Source organism: Lissotriton vulgaris, chromosome 1_1 (genome assembly GCF_964263255.1).
Source record: "Lissotriton vulgaris chromosome 1_1, aLisVul1.2, whole genome shotgun sequence".
Classification (NCBI taxonomy): Eukaryota; Metazoa; Chordata; class Amphibia; order Caudata; family Salamandridae; genus Lissotriton; species Lissotriton vulgaris.
This window is the reverse complement of record NC_141685.1, coordinates 363940578-363953189: the sequence shown is the minus strand read 5'-3', so window position 1 is coordinate 363953189 and position 12612 is coordinate 363940578.

Below are 12612 nucleotides of genomic sequence, written 5' to 3'. Positions count from 1 at the left end.
TCAATTCTCCTCTTCTCCTCGTGGGCTCTGCTTACAGTGCTCTCGCCCTTCCAGCATTTCTCCTCGTCTGTCGTCTCCTCGCACACCGCCTCTTTGATAGGTTCCGGGCCGATGACACATGAGCAGGGGGCGGGGTCTTCCGAGAGTTGCTCCCACTTAAAGGGACCACCCGCAGAATTGGGCAAATCCAGGTCCCGTGAAACAAACCAATCCGTGAAATCCTCTGTCTGCAAAGAAAGGAGAGGATCCCGATGTTCATAAACATGCAACCATTCATCCACTGCTCTGGTGTTATCACCAGCAAGGGGAAACCCGTGACATACCCCACCCCTAGACCTTTCCCGATGGGGGAGAAAAAACATACAGTAGAGGAAGTTGGCACTACAGTTTTCTGTCCTTTTTCAGTGCCGTACTTCAAAGACATAGGGTTGTAGGGAAAGGAACCACCTAAGGATGTGAGGGTTATTGCCCATGTTCCAACTCATCCAAAGAAGAGGGGTATGATTTGTACACAATATAAAACGATTCCCCTCCAAGTAATAACGCAGCTTATCAACCGCCCATTTTATGGCTAGACACTCCTTCTCTATGGTTGGATACCATTTCTCCCAGGGGAATAATTTACTGCTAAGGAACAGAATTGGATGTTCTACGCCCTGCGGGGAGAGTTGGGAGAGGACAGCCCCCATCCGACTGTCAGAAACGTCTGTATGAAGGATGAAGGGTTGAGAGAAATCGGGTGAGGATGGGACTGGACTGGATGTAATTGCCTTTTTTCAGTTGGAGGAAGGCCCTTGTGACCGTGTCTGTAGGGTGTAACAGGTCGGCTGCTTTGGTTTCCTTCTTAAAGAGATCTGTGAAGGGACCCACTATGTCTGAGTATTGGGGAATGAATCTCCTATAATACCCCAATAACCCTAGAAATGCCCTGGCTTCCCGTTTGGTAGAAGGGAAAGGAGTATCCATGATTGCTTTCACCTTCTCAGCCTGGGGTTCTATCACCCTATTCCCTAGGACGTAGCCCAGGTATTTGACTATATTGAAATCTAACTTTGATTTCTTTGAGTTAATGTGTAAACCCTTGTCGGACAAGGATTGGAGTAATCTTTGGCAATGGACCAAATGTTCCTCCCATGTAGGGCTGAAGATGACAATGTCGTCAAGGTAAGCTGACGAGAAGCCCTGATGTTCACATAGCACGGTTTTCTTTAACTGTTGAAAGGTGGCAGGTGCTCCGTAAAGGCCGAAAGGGCGGACTGTAAATTCATATTGTCCATCAGGCATGGTAAAGGCGGTCTTTGCTTGATCTTGTTTTCTCAGGGGGACCTGCCAGTATCCTTTTGTTAGGTCAAGGATTGTTATATACTGGGCAACCCCCAACTTCTCTATCAACTCATCTTTTCTCAGTAATGAATACGAGTCGAATTTGGAGATGGCGTTTATCACCCTAAAATCTATGCAGAATCGAATGGTACCATCAGGCTTCGGTTCCAAGACGATGGGAGAGGCCCACTCGCTCCTAGAAGGATGGATAACACCCATCTCTAACATGGCCTGGACTTCCTTTTGCATGGCGGTTCTCCTGGCAGCCAGAATACGATAGGGTCATTGTTTAATGACCTTGCCAGGGACCGTTTTGATAGTATTTTCAATCAGAGTTGTTTTTTCCTGGCTTGTCTGAGAACAATGGAGAGAATGGTCAGAGTAACTGGTTTAAGGATTACTGTTGTTGGGGGGATAGAGACTGGTTTACTACCAGTTGAGACAGGGTACTCGGGGCTTCTTAATGTTTTGTTATTAACAATGAGCTGACTATGGGATGGGGGCCAACCATTTTTTTTAGAAGGTTGATGTGCTAGGATTGTATTCTAGAGGGTTTTATCTGTACTTTGTAGGCAATGTTCCCTCTAATTTCTTTCCTCTGTGTGCGGCACTGTAAGGCTATGTGCGCCAGGAACCAGTCCATGTGTGTGGGTGCAGGTGCAGTGTCTAAAAAAAAGAACATTAAAGTGGAAATGCCTATGGGGCGTTTTTACATAAAGTGTTTAAAAAAGAAAGGCTACATCCTCTCCCCTATATCCACCCGCCACCACACAGCACACAACCAGCACTCACCCATTGCCCTAAGCACCTTCACAAGGCCATGCCTCCTCCTATGTATGGCTTCCCTCTGTCCTCACATGCTCAGAGTCCACCATGCCTCATGTTTCCTGCATCAACCTACTCTCATCTTTCATTAATCTATCTATGTTCCGCATCTGATCCCACACACCTCCACAGTGCCAACTCCGTGGTGAAGTGAGTATGTTGTCTCAACCATCTCTGGGTGCCATAGGGAAGAGCCTCCAAAAACTGCTCCAAATAGATCAGATCCATTATCTCCTCTTTGCGCTTCTCTGTAGGCTTTAGCCACTTGTCGGCGGCGGCTTTAAAGTGAAAGAAAAGGATTTTGGGGTTCTCTCCGGGTGCTCCCTTTTCTTTTTTATGGAAGCGAACCCAGTAGGCTTCGGCCTCCAGTCCGAGATGGTCTAATATGACTGACTTAATGTCTGCATAAGAGGTATTACCACTGAAATTTGTCACCTGGGACGCCGCCTGCGCTTCGCTGGTGAGGAGAGGTGCCAAAAAAAAGTCCCTTTTTCTAAGGGCCAGTCGCAGGCTTTGGCGGCCCTCTCAAAATTTAGAAGGAAGGCGTCTGTGTCCTCCACTGCTACATACTTCTGTAAAGAGACCCCCAGGGACGCTGAAGTACTGCTTCTCCCTTCCAGCAACCTAGAGGATGCCTGTTCTCCTGATACTTTGTGAAGTCCTTCAAGTTGGGCTGTTATTCTGGATTCGATCAGGTCCCAATTGGCCCAGGCTGCGGTCATCTGCCATTGCACAGCCCATTCTAGTTTCTCCTGTTCATTTGCAATATGTTGTATAATTGCATCCATTATTTCAGTACTAATGGAGGGCGTGCCTGCATTCTATACCACTTGTGAGCAGGTACAAGGATTGAGGTCCACACCAATAGTGGTTTGGGAGGACTTTATTTTGTAAACAGAGGCAATGGGTTTTTATATATTTGGGGTTTAGGGTATGCATGGGTATTTGATTGGCAAGTGAGTTTTTATAATTTAGGGTGGGTATGGGTATTTGGGTGGCAAGGTGTTTTTTAAGGGGTTTAGGGTGGGTATGGGTTTTGGGTGGGAAGGCATTTCTTAGGGTTCAGGGTGGGTATGGGCTTTTGGTGGCAAGGTCATTTTTAAGGTTTAGGGTGGGTATCAGCTTTTGGGTGGTAAGGTATTTTTAGTGTTTAGGATGCATGTGGGTTTTTGGGTGGTAAGGAATTTTTCAGGATTTAGGGTGGGTATCAGTTTTTGGGTGGCAAGCAGAATGTTTACGTTTTAGGGTGGGTGTGGGTTATTTGGTGGTTTGGGGGTTTCCGGGTTTAGGGTGGGTATCGTTTTTTTGGGCGGCAAGGGAATTTTTAGGGTTTTTGGGTTGTAAGGGATTTTTCAGGGTTAAGGATGGGCATGGATTATTAGGTGGCAAGGGAATTCTTAGGGTTTAGAGTGGGTATTGTTTTTTGTGTGACAAGGGAATATTTAGTGTTGAGGATGTGTGTGGGTTTTTGGGTGGTAAGGTATTTTATGGGGTTTAAGTTGTGTATGGTTTTTGGGTAGCAAGGGAATTTTTAGGGTTTATGGTGTGTATATATGGTTTTGGGTGGTAAGGTATTTTTCAGGATTTAGGGTGGTTTGGGGTTTTTTGAGTGGTAAGGGATTTTTTAGGATACAGGGTGGCTATGGGTTTATGGTTGGTAAGGTATATTTGGGGGTTTAGGGTGGATATGGGTTTTTGATTGGCAAGGGAATCTTTAGGGGGTATCGTTTTTTGGGTGGTATGGGAGTTTTGGTGCTTGTGGGTGGGTTTGGGTGGCAAGGGAATTTTTTAGGGTTTAGGTTGGGTATGGGTTTGGGTGGTAAGGTATTTCTTGAGATTTAGGGTTGTTATGAGTTTTTGGGTGACAAGGTCATTTGTATGGTTTAGGATAGGTATGGGCTTTTGTGTGGTAAGGTATTTTCTAGGGTTTAGGTTAGGTATGGTTTTTTCGGTGGCAAGGGAACTTGGAGGTTTTAGGCTTGTTGTGGGTTTTTGATCTGTAAGTTATTTTTCTAGGGTTTAGGGTTTAGGGTGGGTGTGGGTCTTTGGGTGGAAAGTATTTTTTAGGGTTTAGGGTGGCAAGGAGATTTCCTAGGTTTAGCGTGGTTAAGGCTTTTTGTGTGGTAGGGGACATTTTAGGGTTAGGGTGCATATGGGTTGTGGGTGGTAACATATGTTTTAGGGGTTAAGATGGGTATGGGTTTTTCGGTAGCAAGGGAATTTTTAACTTTTAGGGTGGGTGTGGATTTTTTGGTGGTAAAGGAGTTTTTAGGGTTTAGGGTGGGTATGGGATTTTGGGTGGCAAACGAGGTATTAGATTTTAGAGTGGCTATGGATTTTTGGGTGACAAGGGAATTTTGAAGATTTTGGGTGGGTATGGGCTTTTGGGTGGTAAGGATTTTTTAGGGTTTGGGGTGTTGGTTTTTGAGTTGTAAAGACTTTTTTAGGGATTAGGATGGGTTTTGGGTGGTAAGGGAGTTTTTAGGGTTTATGGTGGGTGTGGCTTTTGATTGGTAAGGGATGTGTTAGGAATGAGGGTGGGTGTGAGTTTTTGAGTGGTACAAGACCTTTTAGGGTTCACAGAGTCAAAGGGTTTTTAGGTGGTAAGGTATTTTTTAGGGTTTTGAGTGGAAAGGGAATATTTGGGGTTTAGGGTGTGCATGTTTTTTTATTGGCAATGGGGTTTTTATAATTTAGGGTGGGTATGTGTTTTTGGGCGGAAAGATGTTTATTTAGGATTTAGGGTTAGTATGGCTGTGGGTGGAAATAGCACTTTTAGGTTTTAGGGTTGGTGTGGGTTTTTGATTTGTGAGTTATTATTCTAGGGTTTAGGGTGGGTGTGGGCCTTTGGGTGGTAAGGTATTGTTTAGGGCTCAGGGGGGCAAGGAGATTTTTTGGGTTTAGGGGGGATAAGGTTTTTTGCACGGTTGGGGATGTTTTAGGGTGAGTATGGGTTTTAGTAGATGGTAAGGTATTTTCTAGGGGTTAAGATGGGTATCGTTTTTTCGGTGGCAAGGGAATTTTTTACTTTTAGGGTGGGTGTGGATATTTTGGTGGAAAGGGGTTTTTTAGGGTTGTGTGTGGGTATGGGTTTTTGGGTGGCCAAGGAGTTATTAGTTTTTGGGGTGGATATGGATTGTTGGTTGGCAAGGGAATTTTTAGGGCTTTGGGTGGGTATGGGCTTTTGGGTGGTAAGGATTTTTTAGGGTTTGGAGTGTGGGTTTTTGAGTTGTAAAGGATTTTTTAGGGATTAGGGTGGATATGGTGTTTGGGGTGGTAAGGGAGTTTTTAGGTTTTATGGTGGGTATGGTTTTTTTAGGTGGCAAGGAAGTTTTTAGGGTTAATTGTGGGTGTGGTTTTTGATTAGTAAGGGATTTTTTAGGATTTAGGGCGGGTGTGAGTTTTTGGGTTTCACAGAGGCAATGTGTTTTTAGGTAGTATGGTATTTTATTGAGGAATTTCAGTGTAAAGGAAATTTTTGGGGTTTAGGGTGTGTGAGTTTTTGGTTGGCAAGTGAGTTTTTATCATTTAGGGTGGTTTTGTGGTTTTGGATGGCTCTGTGTTTTTTAGGGTTTAGGATGGGCATGGTTTTTAGTGAAAAGGGCATTTTTAGTATTTACAGTACGTTAGAGCATTTGGATGGCAAGGTTTTTTTAGGGTGGTAATGAATTTCTTAGAGTTTAGGGTGGGTATGGGTTTGTGGGTGGCAAGGGAATTTTTAGGGTTTAGGGTGGGTGTGGGCTTTTGGGATGGATGTAAGGTATTTTTTAGGGTTTAGGGTGGGTATGGGTTTTTGGGTGGTAAGAGAATTTCAGGGTATAGGATGGGTGTGGTTTTTTTGGGTGATAAGGTATTTTTAGGGTTTAGGGTTGGTATGGGTTTTTGGGTGGCAATGGAATTTTTAGGGTTTCTGGTTGGTGGCTATGGGGTTTTGATGGCAAGGGCATTTTTAAGGTTCATGGGGGTGTGAGTTTTTTGAGTGGTAAGGGAGTTTTTTTGGGGTGTAGGGTGGGTATGGGTTTTTGGGTGGCAAAGGATCCTTTACATTTTAGGGTGGATATGGGTTTTTGGTGTAAGGGAGTTTTTTAGGGTTTAGGTTGGGTATAGATTGAGGGAAATTTTAGCGTTTTGGATGGGTATAGGATTTTGGGTGGTAAGGGATTTTTTAGGGTTTAGGGTGGGTATGAGTTTGGGTGGCAAGTGAATTTGTAAGGTTTTTGGTGGGTGTGGGTTTTTGAGTCGTAAGGGACTTTTTAGGGATTAGGGTTGGTCTATCGCAGCACACCACGGTGGTCAGCGTAGAACACTGATGCCTCAAGCCTCTCATTGGGTCGGACATGTGTAGTCTGTGAACTACATTTCCCGTGAGGCACTGCCTGTGATATCACGACATTCTAGGAAGCTGATTGATGAAGGCTTCCGGGGCACCAGTTAGGTGCCATTGATTCTGGATTCAGCCCTCCCATGAAGATGGACGTAAGGAGTACTGGTAGGGGTGCCTGCTGCACCAAACACTCCTTATTTCATGATCTATCAGTGAACTTGCTCTGCGGTGTCTCCGACGCACGGAAGCAAGACTTGGTCACGTTGAGCCCTGTTGGACGAGCCGGTCGTTCGGCTCTTTCAGGGCTAAGCGAGTGACTCCTCTTGAGTTCCTTCCTACTGGAAGGGTTTCATTGAATCAAGACAGAGCGCTGCTGCACGTCTGTCTGCAAGTTTTAAAATGCAAACTTGTTCCATCATCATATCGCTTTTTCCGAGGTGGTGATAAGACTGCAAGCCAGCTTGATGTGGGGTTATTACAAGCTGGTTATGTAAATTATACTTTTGAGTTCTTTGGCCACAAAACTTTGGTATTGCTTTCGATTGTTCAAGGCCAATGTGCTACTTCTGAAAGTGTTTGGTCGTGGAGATAGGTCCAAGAAGTATTGGTGCCTATTTAAGCTGTTTGTGTAAGGAGTTCCCATGGAATTAACTGGAACCCTCCTCATGAGCGTTGTCAATAATTAGACCTTGTATTGGCTTGCCTCTTTCTATCTTCCACAGCAGGGGCATTTCAAGCATAAACTGACAGCAGCTCTAGACCCCCTGTTTAAAGCCACTAACAACCAGATTGGGTATGTTGCACTGGGTTTAACTCTTGACTACAATAAGAAGTCGCCCATAGGATTCCTGTATATATACTGTTGTTCACTCCATAGCTTCATTAGTGGCGCGGTTGTATCAGGAATACCTATTACAGGAATTTGAGCTGTTATTTTCCTTTACAGGTATTGATGCCAGAAAATATAGTAAAGAAGTATTCTTTTACTTAGAGTTTTAGGCATTGTGTTCTCATCCTTGTTTTACTCTCATTCCAGATCTTCCTCCCTACTGATCCCATCCTTTCCTTCCCTCGCCTGATAACTCTATAGAGTCTGTTGTTACACTCAGACCATGGGGCTATCAGGAGGTGGACCCCATTGAGCATCGTATGTCTCTGAGGATTCAAGGCCTTGACAGAATCAACGGCCCCCAAATTTTTATCCTCCCAGCCGTAAGGTGCAATGGCCAGCTTAGAGGATGTTATAGCTGCCTTAGCCTTAGTACAGGCTGAACTAGGTACTTTCAGGGCTGAAACGGCCGCTCTCCAGGCTCAGGTAGATAGGATACAAAGCAATCTGCCTAACGCAGGTGTTCCACATGCAGCCCAAGCAACGTCCGTGGTAGTAGAAGTCCCTACGCACATACCTTTGGCTACACCGGAAAGATTTAATGGGGACAGTAGCAAGGTTCAGGTGTTTCTCACACATTTGTTATTATACTTTTCATGTAAACCCAAATCATTTAACACCAAACAGGCTAGAATAACGTTGTTAATATCTTACTTGGTGGTGAATGCTGCCCAAAGGGGGGTACCGTTAGTGAAGAGGGATGACTCATTAATTGGGATTCATTTATCAAGGAATTTGAAAAAACTGTTAATCGTAGAACAGCCACTCTCTCAGCAGACAGGGATTTATTGGAGTTGAGACAAGGGAACCGGGACCTAATATCCTACCTCAATGATTTCAGGCAACTGGTAACGGAAACCGAATAGCCGGAAGCCAAACAAGCAGCTACCTTTCACCAGGAATTAAGGGACGAGATGAAAGACGTGTTGGCCCAGATCGATCCCTTACCTACTTCTTGCGATGATCTCATTCAACTGGTGTTAAGACTGGATCATCGCCTTAGCGAACGAAAGGGAGAATACAATAAGAAAGACAGATACGTTCCCCGAGTTGAACAACCCCGGACACTTGACAGTAACCAAACATCTAAGTTTGAACCCATGGAGATCGGGGCCGTTTGCTCGCCTCTCATCACAGAGGAAAGAGACTAATGGCGAAAAAAAGGGTTATGTATCTATTGCGGAAGAAAAGGTCACTTCATCAAAGAATGTACCCTAAGACCAAAGTATCCTAGCACGGAATATAAGAAAGTGTCTATGGTGATCTCCGGACCTCAGACGGGAAACGATCAAGTTTGAAGAAGGACGGGGACCGCTTCAAACCTGGTATTTATCTCTTCATTGGAAGGCGACACAGCGAGTGAGAGAAACCCTTTTTGTATGGAAATACGTTTACAGATCCGAGAAGAATGGCACCTTGTGCGGGCCATGTTGGATTCCGGTGCTACCAGGTTTTTTTCTGGATCAGGAGCAGGTGTTGAACATGGGAATAGACCTTCAGGAAAAGGACACACCCGAGGTTGTGTTTTCAGTTGATGGGAGGTGTCTGGATTCCGGACCCATCTGTTTCCAAACGGGAGCTTTAAACATCTTACATTGAACTGACCATCTGGAGAGCTTAGCCTTTAACACAATTCACGCACCCCAATACAGGGTGCTACTCGGATTGCCGCGGTTAAGAACCCTCAACCCCTAAGTGGATTGGGTAGAAAAGACCCTTCAGTTTACTTCTGAATACTGTAGAACTCATTGCATCCAATCGCATTCCAGCCCAGCTGCAACCTTGACGCTGTGTCATTACATAGCCACAGCGGTAGAACAGGATCTTGTTTTACCAGAAGAGTAACAGGAGTGAAATAAAAGCAGAGGTATTACCCCTGCATCGACCTCACGACTGCCAGATAGACTTAGTACCAGGAGCCATTATTCCAGCAGGGAGAGTGTATGCTCTCACGAAACCTGAAAATGTTCATCTTCCTGCATACCTGGATAAGTATTTGGCATTGGAGTTCATAAGGGACTTCAAGTCTCCGGCTGCTTCTCCTTTGTTTTTTATTCCAAAGGCTAATGGAGAGCTTCAAGCTTGTGTGGACTTTCGATCATTAAACAGCATCACAGTGACAAATCAGTATCCGTTACCACTAATCAATGTATTATTAGAGCAAGTCAAAAAGGCAGTGATATACACCCATCTGGACATGAAAGGAGCATACCACTTAGTCCATATGCGCAGCGGTGATGAGTGGAAGACAGCTTTTAAAACATGATTTGGATTGTATGAATACCTGGTGATGCCATTTGGCTTATGTAACACCCCTGCAGCATTTCAATTTTTTCTTAATGACGTCCTGCGAGAATACCTAGAAAAGTATGTGGTGGTGTACCTAGATGATATCTTGATCTATTCTTCCAGTGTGGCATCCCCCTTGAGGGGCCTACCGGGGAACAGATAACTGAACTGGGGGACCTGCCTGAGCTGACCCATTGGCAGCAGGAAGGAGGCCCCTTCACGGAGGAATCACACAGAGAGCAAAAAGAATGCCCTTCTCTCGTGGGTGTGCGGCAGCAGGCTGCAGACCAGGGCAATGGTTATCAGTCCGGTACACATTTCCTTTATTGGGAGAATGACCTCCTGTAATCAGACCCTAAGGTTGCTGAGCCTGGGTCAGCCCGTGCACTGTTGGTACCCCAGAGATTCAGAGCTGTCATACTGGGGCTGGCTCACGATGTGCCCTTGGCAGAACATTTGGGGCAGGACAAGACCTTTGAAAGGCTTGTCACCCACTTTTATTGGCCCCAAATGCGTAGGATCTCAGATGCTCACTGTAGGACCTGCAAAACTTGCCAGGCAAGTGGTAAGTGGGAGGAAGCAAAAGGTTCCTCTCCAGCCATTCCCTGTAGTCAGTACCCCATTCCAGTGAGTCGGAATTGACATTGTGGGGCCACTGGACCCCAGGACAGCCATGGGCAACAGGTTTATCCTGGTCCTGGTGGACCATGCCACCCGGTACCCTGAAGCCATCCCTCCGAGGACAGTGACGGCCCCCGTGGTGGGACGGGTACTGATGGGAATTTTCTCCAGAGTGGGATTCCCTCTAGAGGTGGTGTCTGACAGGGGCACCAATTTCATATCCAAGTATATGAAATCCCTTTGGCAAGAGTGTGGTGTAACCTACAAATTTACCACCCCCAAGGAAATGGGTTGGTTGAGAGATTCAACCAAACTCCAAAGGGCATGATTATGGGTCTGGAAGAACCCACAAGGTGTAAGAGCGACGTCCTCTTGCCATGCCTTCTCTTTGCTTACCGTGAGGTGCCACAGAAGTCTCTAGGGTTCAGTCCCTTTGAGCTCCTGTAAGGGTCACCCAGTCAGAGGACCTCTAAGTCTGGTCAAGGAAGGCTGGGAGCAATCTCCCAGGAAACCTCCCCAGAATGTAAACAGTTACATGCTGGCCTTCAGGAACCAGACTAGGCGATTCAGAGCACTTGCTGAGGCAAATCTGGAAGCCAGCCAGGAGGAGATGAAGCGGTGGTATGACCAGATTGCCACTCTGGTTGAGCTTCAGCCTGGTCAGATGGTGTGGGTCTTGACCCCCGTGGAGCCTTGTGCGCTCCAAGAGAAGTGGACAGGCCCCTTTGAGGTTGTGGAGCGCAAGAGTCCAGTTACCTATTTGGTGGACCTGCAGTCTCACAGGAACCGCTTGAGGGTCCTGCATGTCAACCGCCTTAAGCCCCACTTGGAGAGGTCTGAAGTGGGCATGCTCCTGGCCGCAGATGATGGAATGGAGGAGGAGACAGAGCCTCTTCCTGACCTCCTGGTAGCCAGAGAGCAAGATGGGTCAGTGGATGGAGTTAACCTCTCACCCACCCTGAGCCCTGAACAACAGAATGACTGCCGCAAGTTGCTGGGACAGTTCTCTGACCTGTTTTCCCTGGTCCGTAGTATCACTGATTGGTGCGTCCATGATGTGTATACAGGGGACAGTTCACCTGTGAAGCACAAGGCTTACAGGGGGACTGACAGGGTCAGGGCCTGCATCAAAGAGGAAATCTCAAAGATGCTTGCTCTTGGGGTGATTGAGTCCTCCAGCAGTCCTTGGGCCAGTCCAGTAATCTTGGTCCTGAAGGCTGCAGCGCCGGGTGCCACACCCGAACTCGGGTTCTGTGTGGACTACAGAGGACTCAATTCAGTCACCAAGACTGATGCGCACCCCATCCCCAGAGCTGATGAGCTCATTGATCGGTTAGGGGCTGCCCGGTACCTCAGCACATTTGATTTAACGTCTGGGTACTGGCAGATCACCTTGACTGATGGGGCCAAAGAGAGGTCAGCATAATGAAGAATGCCCCTGCCACCTTCCAGAGGTTGGTCAACCAGGTGTGGTTTGGGCTGGAGGAATTCAGTGCCACCTACCTGGATGACATATCAGTGCTCATTGTCACATGGGAAGAACATCTGCGCCACCTCTGGAAAGTGTTGTTGGCACTGCGCAAGGCAGGCCTCACGATCAAGGTGAGTAAGTGCCAGATCGGGCAGGGTTCCGTGGTGTACTTGGGACACCAAGTGGGGAGCAGCCAGGTGGCGCCACTCCAACCCAAGATTGAAACCATCCTGGCTTGGGAACCCCCAAAGACCCAGAAAGAGGTGAGGGCCTTTTTAGGACCCTCAGTGTACTACAGGAGGTTTGTCAAGGGGTATGGAAACATTGTTGCACCCTTGAAAGAGCTGACTTCCAACAAGCAGCCCAGGAAAGTGATCTGGACTGACACCTGTCAGAAAGCTTTTGACACCCTGAAAACTGCCATGTGCACGGCACCCGTGCTCCTGGCCCCCGACTTCTCCAAAGAGTTCCTTGTGCAGACAGACGCTTCAGAGCATGGTGTAGGGGCAGTTCTCTCACAGATGACTGAGGAGGGCTAGGACCAACCTGTAGCCTTCATCAGTAGGAGGTTACTTCCACTGGAACAAAGGTGGAGTGCAATTGAGCGTGAGGCATTTGCTGTGGTCTGGGCATTGAAGAAGCTAGGACCCTACTTGTTTGGGCCTCACTTCCGGGTTCAGACAGACCACAGGCCCCTCATATGGTTGATGAAAATGAGGGGTGAGAACCCAAAGCTGTTGAGGTGGTCCATTTCCCTACAGGTTATGGACTTCACGGTGGAACATCGCCCTGGCACAGATCACCCCAATGCTGATGGTCTGTCCAGATTTTTCCGCCTTAGTGATGAGGAACTCCCTCGGGTAGGGTAGT